This window comes from Pelodiscus sinensis, chromosome 3, assembly GCF_052426305.1.
Source record: "Pelodiscus sinensis isolate ZL-2025 chromosome 3, ASM5242630v1, whole genome shotgun sequence".
In the NCBI taxonomy this organism is placed as follows: domain Eukaryota; kingdom Metazoa; phylum Chordata; order Testudines; family Trionychidae; genus Pelodiscus; species Pelodiscus sinensis.
This window is the reverse complement of record NC_143054.1, coordinates 59,099,935-59,113,177: the sequence shown is the minus strand read 5'-3', so window position 1 is coordinate 59,113,177 and position 13,243 is coordinate 59,099,935. Positions and strand designations below refer to the sequence as shown.

The 13,243-nt window shown below is 41.8% G+C and overlaps 1 long non-coding RNA gene across 2 annotated transcripts in view; it reads left to right on the top strand.

Moving 5' to 3' along the window:
* LOC106732617 (uncharacterized) overlaps positions 1–13,243 on the top strand; it is a 69,776-nt gene that overhangs the window by 24,308 nt on the left and 32,225 nt on the right. The window contains exon 4 of one of the 2 annotated variants that reach the window (XR_016349142.1): positions 1,389–1,786. The exons of the other annotated variant lie outside the window; for it this stretch is intronic. This is a non-coding gene — a long non-coding RNA (uncharacterized LOC106732617). Of the gene's footprint in view, positions 1–1,388; positions 1,787–13,243 lie in introns of those variants that run through there. 2 annotated transcript variants of the gene reach the window in all.

Genomic DNA, 13,243 nt, shown 5'->3' with positions numbered 1-13,243 from the left:
AGCTCAGGAACTGTCCCTTTAAATATTTGTAGCTTGCTGAAGTTAAAACATTAGCTTTAAACCAAATACAGTGGGTGTGTCTAGACTACAGGGTTTTGTCGACAAAAGTGGCCTTTTATCTACAAAACTATACCTGCATACACAACTGCTGAGTTCTGTTGACATAACATCAACAGAACTCGGCAGTTTTGTTGACAGCGGTAAACCTCATTCTACGAGGAATAATGCCTTTTGTCGACAGAATTCTGTTGACAGAAGGTGTTATTGCATCTACACTGTCCTTTGCGTCTACACTCTCATGTCAACAAAGCGGCTTGCTTTGTCGACAGAACTGGATGTAGTATCTGTCGACACAGCCTCTGTCAACAAAAGCCTGTAGTCTAGATGTACCCAATGTGTCCTTTTTACACAGTGTTGTGTTCACACTGGAAATAATGTCATTAAATAGATAATCCAAAGGGCTTGCTTAGGGCCACTTTAAGGAAAAGAACTTTCTTTGTGCCTCCTGAAAGTCAAGGCCACTTTCAGTCACTGAAGATACTACATAGAGAAGTTAGCATTTCAGTGTTTTTATACTATAAAAATAAACAGGGTAATAAAGAAATAAGCAAGGAAGCTTCAGTTCAGTATTAAAGGCAGAAGTCTGAGATGATGGTAGCTCATTATGCAAACAGAGCATTTGCAAAGTTTGCGTAATTCACTGAGGTAAAGATTATGTACTTCCATTGATGGAGTAAAAGCAATTTGCAAAGCAAAATTCAGTGTAATGTAATAAATGCATCCAATCTAACCTTCCCTTTAACAAGACTTCAGAGACAGAAACAGCACAAACATGATAAGATTAAACACAGAACACTGTCACTAAACTCTCAGTGTAAAATTCAGAAACTCCATTAACAATAGAAACTATTCAGTGAAATAGTTCCAGTAACACATTTGCAGAACTGAATACCTGCTAGTGCTTAAACACCTCCGTAGAACAAGAATAAAAGAAATGACAGAAAGTACTTCTTTTACAGCCAGAGCTGTTACAGCACAGATGAGATTAGATCTCTTTCTAAAATATGCTTTCCTCCGCTTCTGCGAGAAGTTCTGAAGCCTGTGCATGCAGACTGTTAGATAGTAGGGGTCATGATGGCCCCTTCCCACCTTGGAATCTATGAGTCACCATGTTTGTTACCTTCTTTTGTGTACCAGGAGGAGAAAGGGATGACATTCTTCTTAAACTCACAGTTGCAGATTTAATCAATGACAATAAAATCTTACACCTCAGAGCATCAGCTGGTTACCTTCAGGGGTCAGGAAGAAAATATTTCTCCTGGTGCATAGTCACTGTGTTCTAGGGGATTTCTATGTGTGTGGTAAAGAGGGTTGACTTTTTTTCTCAGAAGCATCAGAGATTGGCCACAGCTGGAGATGGACACAAGACAGTGTAGACAGTGCCTTGGGGAGCTCAAGAGAATACTTGTCGGAATCCATCAGCCTAGAATTGAGGACTGCATGTCTTGCGGTGGGTGCTGTTTCCTCATTGGTAGGGTTGCCACCAAGAACTACTGAAAAACTGAGTCCTGCAGGAAGTCCTACTCTGAAGGGCATGAGCAACAGCCCTCCATGATTCCCAGATTGGCTGACATTCTCCATATAAACCAGGAAGCCTTTTCAGGAGGTTGTTTGAGCAATGCAGACTTATGGTGTACTTTTCCCATAGGCCAAATTTGCTCCTAGTTGAAACTTTCCTGACCTGGCTCTTGTCCTCAGCCTGGTTCCCAGTGCTGATCTTGATATACCATAGGGCTACGTCTAAACTGGCCCCTTTTCCGGAAGGGGCATGTAAATTTCATGAGTCGTAGGGAAATGCGCGGGGGATTTAAATATCCCCCGCGGCATTTAAATAAAAATGTCCGCCGCTTTTCCGGCTTTTAAAAAAGCCGGAAAAGAGCGTCTACACTGGCCCCGATCCTCCGGAAAAAGTGCCTTATTCCTACTTTGAAGTAGGAATAAGATCCTCCGGAAAAGGGCACTTTTTCCGGAGGATCGGGGCCAGTGTAGACGCTCTTTTCCGGCTTTTTTAAAAGCCGGAAAAAAGCGGCGGACATTTTTATTTAAATGCCGCGGGGGATATTTAAATCCCCCGTGCATTTCCCTACTACGACTCATGAAATTTACATGCCCCTTCCGGAAAAGGGGCCAGTGTAGACGTAGCCTTATAGTTTAGTACCTTTGCTGACCCTGGTGCAAGAACCTGGCTTGGCCTGACCCTGATTCTCACCTGGCACTCTCAATTTGGTAACAGACTCTGACTTCACAATTTAACTTGGCCCGGCTTCAGACTCTTTGGCCTACATTCTGAGCAGCTCACCCAATGCTAATGGGTGCCTGCAACCTTGCTCTAACACCACTTATAAATGTTTGGCCAGTGAGTCTTGTTCAATGGTCAAAATGATTGCCTTCTGTGGAGTAAGGAAGGAATTTTCTCCCAGGTCAGATAAGACCTTGCTCAGTGGGAAAGTCCTCTTGCTCTGCAGCAAGAAGTGCAGATAATTGGCTAGGATCATCTGTGTATATTTTCCTAATCAATTCCCTCACATTGATGAGACCTTGGTCTTTCCAATCATCTGCAAGTGAACCACAATACATTAGTGTTATAAGACTGAAATGCTATAGTTTAAAGCAGGGGTGCAGGACATTTTTGGGGGTCGGGGGCCACTAATCAAGTGAGAAGAAAAATAATCAATCGGGGCCACACACAAGTGAAAAGTGGGGGGAAAAAACCTCTGTGTGGCCCTTGAATGAAAAGGATAAAGACACTCCCCACATTCCCTTTGTACACCAGAGCCTGGGATGGGGGGCAGCCTAGTAGATTTTATGTGCTCAAGCCCTCAGGGTGGCAGCAGGGGAGCTGGAGCAACAGCACAGGGGTGAGCATCGGGCTGGATTCAGGCAAGCCAAGGGCCACATCCAGTCCCTATGCCTAAGTTCCCTGCTCTAGACTTGTTGTCCTCAATGTAGTGGTATGTGGGTTAAATATAATGGACTGTGATATACAGGATGTGATCGTAGATAATCAAATGGTCTCTTCTGGTCTTAAATTCTACAGTATTAAATAGTGCCTTTATTTTGATTTGGAACTGCCTCAGACAATCAGATTATTACAAGTTGCTGCCTTGTTAGTGGCTGAGGGGAATCTGGCTTCCACAATGTTTCTTTCTGAATATCCACTCTGACTCCTGTCCCTCAATACATGTCTGCTGCAATATCTGAATCCCTCTGCAAGCTATCTCCCCATCTACCTTAGTTATGAGATTTAATGAGCCATATTTAATTGCACATAACCAAAAGGGCCATATTCAATTTCACATCTTTGCAAGCCATCTCTCTACCAGATTAGCAAATTCTCAGGAAAATGGGGCCAGTACAGATGGGTATAAAGAATGATTCTCCAGATACTCCAATGTCAAGATATAAGGTGCTACACTGAGGCATAGGAAACTCATATAATTGAGTTCACTGCTCCCTCAACCAGGTTTTGTTTTGGTTTTTTATGTATTTGAATGCCAGAAGGGACCATTACAACCATCCCATTTTACCTCCTCTATAACATAGGCCTTAGTACCTTAGTAATTCCTTCATTAAGCCCATAAATTCCGTTTGTGTTAGCATATCTTTTTTAGAAGGGGATCCAGTTTGCCTTAAATATTTCATGCAAAGGAAAGTCCACCATGTTTCTTGGTAAATTTGTTCCAATACTTATTTTCACTGTTAAAATTTGCTCCAAGTTTCTAGTCTGGATTTGTCTAGTTTCATCTTCTAATCCTTGTTTTATCTCTGAGGGTACATCTACACTAGCTCCCTAGTTCGAAGTAGGGAGGCTAATGAGGGCAACCGAAATTGAAAATGAAGTGCGGAATTTAAATATTCCGCGTTTCATTAGCATGTTACCGGGCGGTTGCCATTTTGGAAACTGACTAGCCCGGAATAACTGCCCGTGTCTACATGCGGCAGTGAAACGGGAGTTTGAAGTAAACCCCTAACTCAAATTAGCTGTTACTCCTCGTGGAATGAGGTTTAACAGCTAATTCGAGTTAAGGGGTTTACTTCGAACTCCCGTTTCACTGCCGCATGTAGACAAGGGCAGTTATACCAGGCTAGTCAGTTTCCAAAATGGTGCCCGGGAACATGCTAATGAAGCGTGGGATATTTAAATTCCACACTTCATTTGCAATTCTGGTTGCCCTCATTAGCCTCCCTACTTCGAACTAGGAGGCTAGTGTAGATGTACCCTCAGACGTTCTCCAGCTTGACAGTATTTCGACATTATTTCAAAATAACTGCCTGCTGTGTAGACATGGACTTAGTTATTTCAAAATAACGCTAGTTATTCAAAATAATGTTGCTGTGTAGACATACCCTAACTAACGCTGTCTACAGAGGTAATACCTCCTCCCTACTCCTGCTTAGTATTCGTCTACGTATACATCCAAGGAACATCTGAGCCTGCTTACCTACAGACTACGCTGTAGGTAATCTACTATAATCCTGTTAATCCGATGTTACCCCTAAATCCTTTCCAGTGTCACTATGTTCTAGGAGACCATCATCCATTTTAGAAATGAGTTGTACATTTTTCCTTTCTGATGAGTCCTGGTTTTCTGTTCCCACTCACTCAGGGATGGAGAAGTTTATAGGGGAAAGACCAGAGAGTTTCAAGGATGCACAAGATTCCCTTGCCCTCAGAAACAAGTTAAGTTGGGCTGGAAGGATTTGGATAACTGCTTTTTCTCCACCCCACCAATATAGTGCCTAGAGCAGCTGAAGATGTTTGACCCTGACAAACTCATCACTCTGTGTGTCTGATATATTTTGGAACACTCAGATGGCTTTCCAAGCGAGTTCCTAAAGTAATTTCTGCCCAGGGTCTTGTCAGCTGTGTAGCAGCTATGCCGATGTTGTTGAAGGGGATCTTCCTCACAAGATCTTGTAAGCTGTGTGTTGCATACTGGGATAGGATATATACTTCTCCCCATTTAAATATATAAGGAATTATTTTTAGTGGAAGCAGAAGTGGAATCTGCCACAGGAGTGCTTTTTAGCTATACAGATGTAAATAATTGTTCTTTCTAACAACTGTTCTTTGGAGGCTACCAAAAATACTTCAGAAGCAGAAAAGAGACAATGGGCAACAAAGGAGAGGGGGAGTAGATATAGTGAAAAGCAGTTGCAAAGTTACATAATTATAATTACATAACGTCATAGCTTCTACCTATTAGCGTACAGGGGAGAGGTGTTTCTGAATCTATGAATGGATTTCTCAGAAGTTAACTTCATAAATGTAACTTCACAAAAATCATGGGAGTACAAGATCTGATCAGGCAGAGCCATTGTGTTCTGATCTGCCTTAACTTATTGTATCTCCTGTTCAGCTAACATCTTTCCTAGCCCCTACACAACACAACGAGAAAATAACCCAGGAACGCCTGCCTTTGGAGCTCAGCAAAAACATATCCAGTTATTCAGCAACAGTAAATATCAGTGTTGCCACCTAATTGCCCCTGTTTTGTAAACTTGATCATTATAATCCATTTTCAGATTTTGATTTGTACTCCTTCAAGCTGTTTACATTAAAAATACCTTTTAAACACAACTCTCAGATGTAAGTAAGAACCATACCAACATTTTTGAGTGTCTGGATACAAAGTGTTGATTCAGGGCTATCCAATAAATAAATTAATACATAAAATAGAGAGGAAAAATCCTCCCTCCCCCTGAAAAATCTCATACCCAGAATCCATTAGTGCTTGAGGCCAGAAATGCATGCAGTTGTGTGGTCAGTAACAGAGTGCTCTGCTTTACATTTTGAAAGATGCAGATTAGATATAAATAATTCTCCTTAGAAGCAATATTTTAGTCTCTCCAAAATCTAGCTCCAAGGAGAACATGCATTGTCTTTGCTCACTGAGATTTTAGAGACAATGACAAGTTAAGTCTGATTAGCTTTTAGTTACAGACATGTAAATAACTCCTATTCATTTACATGGAGTGATGTGTGCAACTACCTAGGGGGCTGAGCCATCTTTCTCTCTGATATAGCAGTGATTTAAAAAAGCATGCGTTTCCTTCCTAGTGTTGTACTAATAGAATACATTATTAATATTTTCCTTTTATGACTATTTAAGATGTTAGTTTACTTTTTGTAGCTCTCACAATTTGAGGAAAGGAAATTGACTTATCAGTTTTGTGTTTGCTTATAGTTGGTTTCTAGTCAATCTCATTCCCTCCTTTTTATGCAATAGCATAGTATTTGGATTGCAGACACAGTGTCTCTCATATCAATTCAAAATGCTGCAGCAAAGATAATTTTCCTAGACTATTGATTAGATGCCTCCTTATGTTCCTCCACTGGCTCCCCCTTTTTCCATCTCAGCAAACATAATCTACTTGACGGCACTTCCACAGATCTTCATGGCCTTTCTCCACCCTGCCAAACATCTCTTAGGGTACATCCACACAGCAGGGCTAAAGTTGGAATAAGCTAAAGGGCTAAAGTTGGAATACGTAACTTCAGTGACGTAGCTTAAGTCGAAATAGCTTAACTTGTCTTTTGGTGCTATCTACATAGCAAAAAGTCCTTCCTTCACCTTCCCTGATTCTTTGTGAAATGAGTGTTACCATGAGTTGGAGTAAGAAGTCCTCCAGCTCGACATTATTTCAAAATAAAGGCTTTATTGTAAACACACACTATGTTATTTCAGAATATTGACAGTTATTCTGAAATAACGCTGCTGTGTAGACATACCCTTCTTTACTATCCAGAAATCAACTCCCACCTCTGTGGCCAAATCTTGAAACAAGTCACTTTTCTCCTATGCTGCCCCTCATGCTTTGGATAGTTTGTAACCATCTACAAACTTCTTCATTGTCCTCCTTCAAAATTCTTATCAGCCTCTTTTGCCATAATGCCTATCAAAAATAGACAACAGTCAAGCTGCTGGTATACCGAAACTACTGCCTATCATGCTGGCCAATATTGTCTCATTTCCTTATGTTCTCTCATGTCTCTCTCTGCTGTTTCTTGTATTTTACTTAGATTGTCATCTCTTCTGGGCTGGGACCATCTTCTTGTTCTGTGTTTGTACAGCTCCTAACACTATGGCTTCCTGGTCTATGACAAGAATACGTAGGCAATAGAGAAATATAAACAATAAATAACAATATTTATGATGGGGAACTAAGGCTCAGAGATTAAGTGACTTTCCCAAGTTTGCACAAGAAGTCAGTGACAAAGCCAAAAATAGACCACACATGTCCTGAATCGTAGCCTGCTGTCTTAACCACAAGTCTGCTTTTCCCCAGAAGGCTAGCCCTCAGTGTGACATTGTACCACATTTCTAATACAGCATATATCTTCTTCGTACACTGACAGTTCAAGTGGTAGAAATTAAGCATCGGCTTTTAAAGTGCTTCTTGGGAAATGCATTATTGCAAAAGTGCTGAATTTAATGTAAAAATTGCAGTCAAATATTGTTAATTGACACTTCTCCCTATCAACTGACAACAAAGGTAAGATAATGATTTCTGAATGATTACTTTTATTTCATTTTATTCATTCTATGTTTGTAAATAACCTGCGGATTAGAGAAAGTGTTTTAATAATGCATAATGAAGGAAGTATGAAGGTATTTCAGATGTTAATTCTCAGTTCAGCATCAGAAGAAAATTAAGCATCTTTGAAAAGTAAATTGGAATATGATTTTGCAATAAGTGCATTTAATTTAATTGTGGTTAGAATTATTAACAATATTGTGGGAGTATTTTGTATAAAATATAGAATCAACAAAGCATTATAAATGATCATTTCAAACACAAATTCTTCTTGGAATTAAAACAAATAAATTACAGCTATGAAGCAAAACAAGGTCATAATGTAGAAAGCATACTAATTAAGGGATTCAGATCCAATGATCTGATCCTAGGCTGTCTTTATATTTCTTAAGATACTGATACTGTAATCATGCCAGCCAAACATACTATAAATCTATGTAACTAATTTCTCTGAAATTAAAGTTCTCATATTTCATGCTATGATATATATCTCTTTATTATTCCCTGAATAGGAGTTCACTGCACTTGTAGCATAAATATTTACCCAGGTTCTTACTAAGGGCCTGTTTTTGCATCACTTGAAATCAATGAGAGGTTTGTCACTGACGTCAATAGGAGGAAGAGGACTGAGTTATAAACTAATATCATTCTAAAATAAAAATATGCACTTACAGCATTGAGCAAACAGAACCTCTTCCATTCTTCCTACTGTCATCAGGGCAGCCCTCTCTCATCCCAGACATTGGATCACAGGAGCATGTCTCTCCACTACCAGATGTGACTACCATCTCCATCTTCTGGGTGTAGAGCTGCCCTAGAGCCAAGACTCTGGCTATCTTTTAAATCTGCTCAACCCATGTTAGATGTCTTCACTGGCACAAGTCCAAATGCCATACGAGCCAGGATTCCAAAAGCAGCCCCAGCATTGGCTGCCTTTCCATTCCCTCTCTGTCACTCGCCCACCTCACCCAGTTCCCACTGAAATTAATGAGTCATTCCATTAACCTCAATAGGAGCTCGACTAGGCCATAATTTCGTCAATGGGCATAGTTACAATATTTAAATAGTAAATCAAGGGTCAAATGCAAAGTACCACAATGAAAAATAAAATAGAAAATATTTTAAAACATAGAAAGGCAGGAGTAAAATTAAAATGTAAAAAGCAAGAGTTGTTTTTAAAATCAAATACTACCATTATATATAACTGAAACAGGGAATGTGTTAAGATTAATGTACATGAGAGGTCAGAATTAAATGTGTTGCATATTCTATTCATAGAGCCTATAGAATAATTGAGCCATTACAACTACAATAATATGAATCATATTACTAATAATTTGCAATATGGGCTGTTCTGACCATTATTAAAATGTTCCATCTTGATGTTTTGATTTCATTCTCATTGATTTGTTGAGCATGAGAAATCTGGCTGCAAAATCTCTTGTCTTCCAAGTAGTCATGCTCAAATGAAATCACAAATAACTCTTCGTGCAGAATAATTTGGTATTTATTCCTTCCTCTTATTGTGTGGTAAAAAAAATTACTTTCTCTCCTTCTCCCAAATTCTGCATTTTGCTTCGTTAATTATTTATATTACAACATCACCTAGAGGCTACAACAGAGATCTGGTTCTTTTTGAGCTATTCCCTGTACAAACACATAGTACAAACCAGGGTAGACCTGAAGATCTTACAGTTAAAATAGACGACATACAGAGAGAGGAAGCAGAGCTGTGCAGACTGCTGAATTTTCAGTTCACTGACTGTGCCAGACAATAAATTACACACTGGCTACGTCTAGACTGGCATGATTTTCCGCAAATGCTTTTAACGGAAAAGTTTTTCCATTAAAAGCATTTGTGGAAAAGAGCGTCTAGATTGGCACACTTTAAAAAAAGCACTTTTTGCGGAAAAGCGTCTGTGCCAATCTAGACACGGTTTTGCGCAAGAAAGCCCCAATTGCCATTTTCGCCATCGGGGCTTTTTTGCGCAAAACAATTTTTTAGCTGTCTACGCTGGCCCTCTTCCGCAAAAACATTTCCGGAAAAGGACTTTTACCCAAATGGGAATGTCAAAGCATTTGCACAAGAAGCATTGATTTCGGACAGTAGAACGTCAGTGCTTTTGCGCAAATTCAAGCAGCCAGTGTAGACAGCTGGCAAGCTTTTGCAGAAAAACTTGCCAGTCTAGACTCAGCCACTAATTACAGTAGACCCCAAACAAAAATTGTTCAAAATTTTCAGTGAAAGAAAACTGTTTTAGGTTCCTGTTTAATAGATACTGCATCTTTTCTGACATGACAGTTCAGAACATAAGTCATCTGTTACTATCCACAGTTGTTTAGGCAGAATGCTGAAACATGTAACATTGTATTAGGAAAGATACTTCAGAGAATCAGCACAAGGAAATGTTAATGCAAAGGAAGGTAGGGACAGAAGAAAAAATCTAGTTCCTCAAATAAATTTCATATCTTGTATAATCTTGCTTGTCAGGCAGACAGCTGTGTCTGGAATGCAAAAGAATTAAAAGTGCTGTTTGTAATCTTGTATTTGATGTCATCTTGGACCTGGTGGGAGAATGTTTTTGTCATTATTTTTATTTCTAAAAAGATAAATGTTGGCTCCTATAAGCCCCTCTGTATGCTGAATTCCCCTCTACTTAGAATTCAGGGCAGTGACTTGTATGCATATCCACTTCACTCAAAAGGTGTATATTAAGTATTGCACATTTCATTTTAAAGCATCACTTACTGGACAAAGGGGATATGAGGCAGCCCAGAAAGCATCTGAGGGTAAATCAGAAGAGTAAGAGATGGGGAACAAGGAGGAAGATGGAGTGGTGTGATTTGGGGATATGGTAGGAAAAGGGAGGGAGGAATTGGGACTATAGTGAGCACAGAATGGCACGTGAGGGGCTTGGTACTCTGTCCAGTATGGGATGGTTGGTTATGATGGGAAGTCAGAGGAGGCAGTGAGGCCTTTGAGTGGGGATGCTGAGAGTCATTGAACCAACCTGTAAGCCCTCTATGATGGAAACCATGTCAAGCCATAGGATGTGGCAGGACCCCTACTTCCAGCACCTAGGCCTATGAGCACTAAGGGGTGGGGACTTTAAGCCTGGTGGAGTATGGGGAGAGTGGGGCAATTAGTGATGTGGGTTGGGTGTGGGTGTCTGGGCTTTGGCTGGCAGTAAGAAAGCCTATCTCCTTACCTCTGGCATGAGGTGGAGAAACTGAGAGTTCAGATTTCCTTCTGGCAGGGGGAAAGTAGAGGCCAAGGGAGAGCAACATAAATACTGTGCAGTGCTGTGTTGTTCTGAAAAATAAAATAAAAAATCACTCTTTGAGATTCACTCAGAGCTTAAACTGAAATTTAGGGGAGAAATGGCGGCTTATTACCAGTAATAAGGGAGAGAGACAGTTGTTAAATTGCTGGGGCGGGTTAGGTAACAATTATGTCCTTACTATTTGAATTTAAATAATATAGAAACATTTATACAATCTCCAGGCACCCTAGAGCCATAACTGACAGAGATAGATATCCCAGCATCAAAACAGTCTTTCACACAGGAACACTGGCAGCCAGACAACTACAAAAAGAAAAATTCCTTTCCACCCCTTTGTCATTTGGGAAGCAGGCACTCAGTCCTCTCCGAATCCCCATTGGACAGCTGTCTTTTGCAGCATGTCTCAAAAGTCCCAAAATTCAGGCTCTTTCAGACCAAGCAGGGGAGTAAGTCAAGGTCCTTGAGACCTCACCTTTTCCCATTCCCGGTGAACGGAACCCAGCTCAGATGCTCCTGTTGGCTGCAGATGTGACAGTATGGCCACTTAGGGTGGTTCTACACAGCACAAAACATAGCACAAGTATTGATATCTTATTACACTTGCATGGTGCCATTTTCAGTAAGTGAGCTGTTGGCATCTGTGCCAGCTTCCATCTCCAAATATTTTAATTTGTAGCCCTACATGGAGCACACTGCAATGGACTAACCTTGAGGGAACAAAGGCACGGATAATGGTAACAAGGACCACGGCCGAAGAGGAAGATAACAAACTTACAGAAGATGACAACTGAAAAAACTAAGCAAATTACTACTGTAATATGATTGATTACTAGCAGCTCGGGGTATAAAATCACTTCCAAATCGTAATCTCTGGTAACTAATGGCAGATGTACTCCCTCAGGGTATGTCTACACTACAAAGTTAATTCGAACTAACAGACGTTAGTTCGAATTAACTTTGATAGGAGCTACACTAGCGCTCCGCTAGTTCAAACTTAATTCGAACTAGCGGAGCGCTTAGTTCGAACTAGGTAAACCTCATTGTATGAGGACTAAGCCTAGTTCGAACTTACTAGTTCAAATTAAGGGGTGTGTAGCCCCTTAATTCGAACTAGTGGGAGGCTAGCCCTCCCCAGCTTTCCCTGGTGGCCACTCTGGCCAACACCAGGGAAACTCATATGCCCCCCTCCCAGCCCCAGACCCCTTAAAGGGGCACGGGGTGGCACGAGCCACCCACCCGATGCCCCCCCGAGCCCCCCCCTCCCCCTTTTCCCGGGACCAGGCTGGCGGCTCCTGGGAGCTTGCCCGGGACCGCAAGAGGCAGGCACCCGCCTGGTCTAGTGCGGACATCGTGGACCTCATCCACGAACTCCGCACTAGGCACAGGAAAGTGGCCATCTAGGGCAGGAGAGCTGCCAGCCTGGCCACCCAGGAGCAGGTGTGCATGAAAATCCAGGTGGTCCACTGAGACCCCCGACCCTGAGCCCTGAGCTTACAATGGCTGTACTGGGTCAGACCAAAGGTCCATCTAGCCCAGTAGCCAGTCTGCTGACAGCGGCCAACCCTAGGGACCCTGGAGGGGATGGACCGAAGACAGTGACCAAGCCATTGTCTTGTGCCATCCCTCTCCAGCCTTCCACAAACTTTGGGCAGGGACACCACTCCTACCCCCTGGCTAATACCACTCCATGGACCCAACCTCCATCACTTTATCTCACTTCTCTTTAAACTCTGTTCTAGTTCGAGCCTTCACAGCCTCCTGCAGCAAGGAGTTCCACACGTTGACTCTTTGCTTTGTGAAGAAGAACTTTCTGTTACTAGTTTGAAGCCTGCTACCCATTCCTTTCCTTTGGTGTCCTCTAGTCCTTCTATTATGGGAACTAATGAAGAACTTTTCTTGATGCACCCTCTCCGCCCCATTCATGCTTTTATAGACCTCTATCCTATCCCCCCTCAGTCTCCTCTTTTCTAAACTGAAAAGTCCCAGTCTCTTTAGCCTCTCTTCATATGGGACCTGTTCCAAACCTCTCATCATTGTAGTTGTCCTCCCCTCTCCCACCCTCTCTCTTCCCCTCTCCCACCTCCTTTTCCCAGTCTCCCCCAGTTTTGTTCAATAAAGAGAGATTCTATTTTTGACCACACGTTTTCTTTATTTTGTACATCAGGAAGGGGGGCTAGGGAAGGGTAAGTGGAAGGAGGTGAGGGAGGAATGGGGTACGAGCCCCCGATGGGGAGGACTGGGCTGGCTCTGCGGGCTTCTAGGGGTGGAAGCTCTCCTGCAGCCCCCCAATTGCCCCCTCTCCCCAGATGGCAGCCTGTGGCAAGTGCAGCCGGTCTGATGGCCGAGTGCTGTGATGTGCC